The sequence below is a fragment of the Nanorana parkeri genome, unplaced genomic scaffold, assembly GCF_000935625.1.
Source record: "Nanorana parkeri isolate BGI_ZX_2015 unplaced genomic scaffold, ASM93562v1 scaffold38, whole genome shotgun sequence".
Taxonomy (NCBI): Eukaryota; Metazoa; Chordata; class Amphibia; order Anura; family Dicroglossidae; genus Nanorana; species Nanorana parkeri.
Window position 1 is genome coordinate 2446965 of NW_017306306.1, and position 5774 is coordinate 2452738.

The window sequence follows — 5774 nt, forward strand, 5'->3', positions numbered from 1 at the left end:
TCGGCTCGAACATCAAGCCCAACCCTATTCCTGACATTCATTATAACTGAAGAAGTGGTTGGAGAAGCTACAAAACATCTTCAACATTACAAAACAAGTCCAGTTGAATGTGACCAACTCCTTACTACTAGTTATACCGTGATCTGAATGAATGAGAACCTTCACAGGCATGTCAAAAAAAAAGTTTGTTTTTTTAACTAAAAGTATTCCTATTTAACCCCTTACTAACCCACATCAACTGCTTCCTCACCTTAGCTATTATTGTTTTTTATTAATTTTAGTATTTCTATTTTTTAATGTATTTTTTTCCCTTTTAAAATTGTGAGAAAAAAAAAAACACTTTCATTCACAAATAACTTTTCCGTGATTTGTACCAGAAACATAATGCGAGTGTCATTTTAAACAGAACATTTTAAATAATAAAATGGGTGTGTTTTATTTCCTGTAAAATTAAAGTATAATGAAAGCTTTTTTTTTTGTTGTAAATATCTACTGCTAGCAAGCAGTAGATATATGCAAAAACATTTTTAAAAAAAGTTACCAAAAAGGTTATTACTTATCTCTGTCTCTGGCACTCGCTCCCGTCTGAAGAGGCAGCTTGGCAGCGTGCACACGGACAGACACCGTAGGACACAGAAGACACAGCAGTCCAGTCAGCGCTGGGTCAGAGATCTGCACCAGCGCTTGAGGGACTCCCGAAAACAAGTGGAAGGAAGAAGATGATTGGATCAAGAGACATCATTTAAGGTAAGACATTACACCAGCATGTCACTTTAAAAATAGAAAAACACACACTTTTCTTTATGTGTATACATTAGTTAGAAAAGGAAATCTGCAAAGCAAAGCTGATAAAAGAAAGCCTAGTTTGTCCTAAAATAAAGACAATTATTATTATTATACAGGATTTATATAGCGCCAATAGTTTGCACAGCGCTTTACAATATAAGGAAGACATTACAGTTACAGTACAAATCAAGACAAGATGGTAAGGAGGGCCCTGTCCGTGAGGGCTTACAATGGGGGAAAACGATCAAAACTGGAGCAGATGGAATCTGGAGCAGTTGCCCAATCAGCGTCTAGCTTTCATTTTCAAAGCTTAACTGAGGAAACTGAAGAGAGAACCTGATTGGTTGCTATAGACAATTGCTGTTTGCTCCAGCTTTGATAAATCCCCCTCTCTGTGTGCATTACTTTATTATCGTAACCCTATCGTCATTTTCTGCCTTTATTATTGATCAGAATTCTGGAGTGCCCTTCTCCAGGGGATGGCTTCCTCGATCATGTGATCACTGTGCTGTGCCGATCATTGATAGTTGACCATACACTGTAAGTGACAATGCGGTGCTGGAGATGCCCAATTGTTCTCCGAGCACAAATATATAGGTAAACATATATACAGCCAGGGGTGTCCCTAGACCTCTTGCTGCCTGAATTTGTAGGAAGGATGTGCTCTTGATGCCTCTTTCGGGGGGTTTGTCACGGACGGCGGGCTGGGGAGGAGCACCGAGCGGGTATGGAGATGCAGACCCTGCGCTACCATATAGGCAGGTCAAGCAGCCTATATGGTATCCTATAAACTGTATGAAAAGCTGCATTTGCTCTCAGTTGGGAGAGAAGAGAATTTCATATTTAATATTACAGGGGTGTGGAATTCGTATCGCCCGACGCCCGGGACATGTAGTTCCGGGCGCCGGGCAAGTGGTTTTTGCACTGTTTTAGCCCTGCTACAGACAAGTAGCAGGGCTGGCTCTCTTTGAGCGCCGAGAGCGGCGCCGAGAGCGGGGGGCGGGGACGGAGCGCTGAATGAGATGGGGACGGAGCAGAGATAGATTCCACACCCCTGTATTATTAGGCTCAAATCTCGTTATCGTCACACCGCCCAGGTCACTAATGTCAGTGGATGCCAGGAGCCGGGCAGGAAGGCCAGCTAGAGCGTCAAAGGTTCTAAGTCTAAGAGCTCTTAGCAACCTGGGACGTTCTGGACGAAAAGGGGGCGGCACCCCACAAGGACCCAATGAGATGTCATCTGAGGCAACTGCCTCATTATAGGAATGGGCATGTATACAGCCAGGCGTACAGAAGGGATTACATTAGGGATACACCAATACCGATACTAGTATCGGTGCCAATACCGAGTATTTGGGCAAGTACTCGTTCTTGCCGAAATGCTCTGATACTTACCCCGATACCGAAGCTTCCAGTCAGAGGGAGATTCCTTTTGACAGGCAGTGCTGCGAGGGAGCATGGAGCCGGCTTCCAGGGCAAATCAGGAAGCCGGCTTCACTTGTTGCTAGGCAGGCTGGCTTCCTGACCAATCAGAAAGCCGTGCGGCACGTCATGACCCGCCTCCCAGCCTATTGATTGGCTAGGAAGCCGGCTTCACTTGTTGCTAGGCAATCAGGAAGCAGGGTGGCTTCCGGGAGAAAGTCGGGCGATTCTTTCTGACAGGCAGTGCTGCGAGGGAGCATGGAGTTGGCTTCCCGGCCAATCAGGAAACCGGCTTCATTTGTTCCTAGGCAGCCTGGCTTCCTGACCAATCAGGATACCGGGTGGCACGCCATTAACCGCCGCATGGTTTCCTGATTGGTCAGAAAGCCAGGCTGCCTAAAAACAAGTGAAGCTGGCTCACTAACAGCAATAGATGCCATTGGCAATAGATGCCACGTGACCCTGTATACAGCCAGGGGTACAAAAGGGATTAAATAATGATACTTATCACCAAACAGGCTCATAGAGGAAATGCAAAAATTGCTCTGCTCCCTCCACACGATTTGTTACACGGAAAACCTTTTATTAATTTTAGGAAGAGAACAAGTTACGGTAACAGAAAACTAACTCTAAAGCCCCTTGGTTTCCCCCCCCCCATGCTGGCTTCTCAGCTCAAATTATCCGTCACTGGTTGGCCCCTCCAAACCTTCCACGCCAACCACAACATGGCTTCCAAACCCCTCTTACGTCTCATCGTCACTGTGACTCCCCCTTCTTCCGGTTCTTTACAGCCCGCGCTCGGAGCGGCGTACTGACATCACTTCCTGTCGTAGGCAGTACCAGAGTGTGAGTGGCGCGTGTGGACTGTGAGGTGAGCGGGCTTCTCTCAATGAACGCTAACAGCGCCGCCGCAGTGTGTGCCATCAGCCTGGGCTTGGTGGTGGGCTTTGTGCTTGCACCGGTGTGGTGGGCCGCGTGCCGCCATAAATCCCAGTTTTTGTATGAAAGTAGGCCAATTTGTTTAGAATAAGGTAACAGCTGGTGCACCTGAGCATAGCAGGCGACGTTACAATTTGCTAATGACAGTGCTGTGTGCTCATTCCGGGGCAGGGTGCTTCTAGGGATTAGCATGGCACATGGAGGGTCTGCCTGCCTTCCTTTGTTGCTCATCCAGCATCATCTAGTACATTCCTCCTCAGCCTGACTGGTCCCGCCCCTTTCATTGGACAATAGTTCTTTCAATTATGGAGGCTCAGCATCACTTGTGGGTGTTACCAAAGTGTGGGTTGCATGCAAATTCATGCTGACTAGGACCGCCCACTCCTCCAGATTGATAACCATCCATTAACCGCTTTCTGCCCGGAGCATTTTGTTACAATTGCGCATACATGCTCAAATCTGAATTTTTGTGTAGAAAAGCCCCCAAACAATGATATATTTTCTGAGAGCAGAGACCCTGCAGAAAAAAAAAATGCTAGTTGCAATTTTTTATGTTGCACGGCATTTGCGCAACAGTATTTCGAAATGAAATTTAGTGCACAGAAACAATATAATACCCAATTTTTTGGTGACGTGGTCACGTCGGGTAAATAGACACTAAACATGCCAAGCCTTAAAATTGCGTGTGCCCATGAAAATGCAAAAACTATAAACCCCAAAATTGGCCATCGGTGATGCTCTAAAAGCTTTTACCGCTTATCAGTTTAGTGCTAACAGTGATTGATGGCCCCAGAATTATTGCTCTCACTCTGACTTAACGTGTGGCACATTTTTCACGTAGGCGCACCCGACGCAATTCTTAAAGGAGAACTATGGGGTCAGTGTTTTTCCCCATAGTTCTCCTTAGGGTGACGGGAGGACACAAACTAGCGTCCTCCCGTTACCCTAAGCTCAGTATACCGCGAGCTACAACTCGCGGTATACTGAGACGCTGCAGCCGGAGCGGATCCCGACTTAGATGACGGTATCTGCCCAGCTGCGTGAGTGACAGCTGGCTCTGCCTATCTAGAGGCAGAGCCAGCTATACCCGCCCCCTCACCCGTCCATTCCGCCAGTCAGCGCTGGCAGATCGGAGAGGGGAATCCAGCCCCTCCCCCCTGTCACGGCGGAGAGCCGTGACCAGATCGAGAGGCGAGCGAATCCGGTATCTGTTCGCTCACCTCCCGATGTACTGAGCCGACCTGTGACAGTCTCATTGTCACAGGTCGGCTAGAACTATGAGGTGAGTGAAAAGCACTCACCTCATAGTTCTCCTTTTAAGCTTGGCATGTTGGGTGTCTATTTACTCATCTTAACCTCATCGTTTATATTGTACAAAACAAATTGTGTTTTGGTGCACTAAAACTAACTTAAGTGCTTTTTATACTTCATTCATTTTTGGGTTTGATTAAGATTTGCGGTAATATCGTGCAACGTAAACATTTTCCAATGGCCACTGTTTTTATTCTCCAGGGGCTTGGCTTTCAGCAAATCTATAATGTTTTGGGGGTTTAAGTAATTTTCAGGCCTAAAACGTGGATTATAACATGTGCAAAAGATGCTAAAACAGGCCCCGCGCTGCGAAAGGGTTAAACCACTGCCCTGCCGCTGTTATTTGCAAACTAGATCACTGGCTCTGCATGCTGTTGCAGAAGTGAGGGGAACACGTTTGCTATATGAACCGATGTAGAAAAGCGAGTTGCGTTAGAGTCCCATCTCTTTGGCTTTTGTTTTTCTACACAACATGTTGTCATTTGCATTGTCAAGACGCCAAGAAAACTGGAACTTTAGGTGCTTTTTCTTTTGTATGTGAAAGATCTGCAGGCAAATAGCTCGGCGTGTAGTTCTAGTACATGTTTACTGTCTTCTTGTGTCAGAGGATTTCTAAATTTATCGAGTCATGTGACACACCTCTGCTTGTTAGGAAGATCTCTACTTAGTCAGATGGCCGAGTCTGCTGCTGAAGTGATGTAGTTATAATAAAAAGGAATTGAACTCTGAAAGCAGAGGACGCAGAAATGGTCACCTGTGGTCTTCTTACAGCTGATCTTTACCCACTGCTGACTTGCTTTGCACTCTTGCTGTTTGGAGGCTCCCATTTTGGCAGAGGCAGGTCTTTGCTTCCTCATGTCGGAGTGTCCAGCCATAAGAACAATGAGCACAAAATATCCCTCCCTATCACACGAGACTAGCCGTCGGAGGCAGCAAGCAGGCCCTACAGTTGTGGGGGGAAATCCCATCGTGCATCTGCCTCTGGGAGACATGCCCATGGCTGTCAGCGCCGTAGTGACTCATGGGACCTGTAGTTCCACAACAGCTAGAGGGCTGAAGTTTGGCTACCCCTGACTTAAAGGAGAACTATGGGGTTAGGGCTTTTCTCCATAGTTCTCCTATGGGTAACGGGAGGACACAAACTAGCGTCCTCCCGTCACCCAAAGCTCAGTATACCGTGAGCTACAGCTCGTGGTATACTGAGACGCCGCAGCTGGAACAGATCCCGACAATTCTGTTTGGATCCCCCCAGCTGCGTGAGTGATAGCTGGCTCTGCCTATCTAGAGGCAGAGCCAGCTGTTCCGGCCCCCTCCCC

At 47.0% G+C, this 5774-nt stretch overlaps 1 protein-coding gene across 1 annotated transcript in view; it reads left to right on the forward strand.

Moving 5' to 3' along the window:
• The first annotated feature begins 3001 nt into the window (after positions 1 to 3001).
• The window catches only part of SUB1 (SUB1 homolog, transcriptional regulator), a 13211-nt gene continuing 10438 nt past the window's right edge, over positions 3002 to 5774 (forward strand). The window contains exon 1 of the mRNA XM_018570313.1: positions 3002 to 3079. The gene's annotated coding sequence lies outside the window, so the exon portion shown is untranslated. The remainder of the gene's footprint in view (positions 3080 to 5774) is intronic.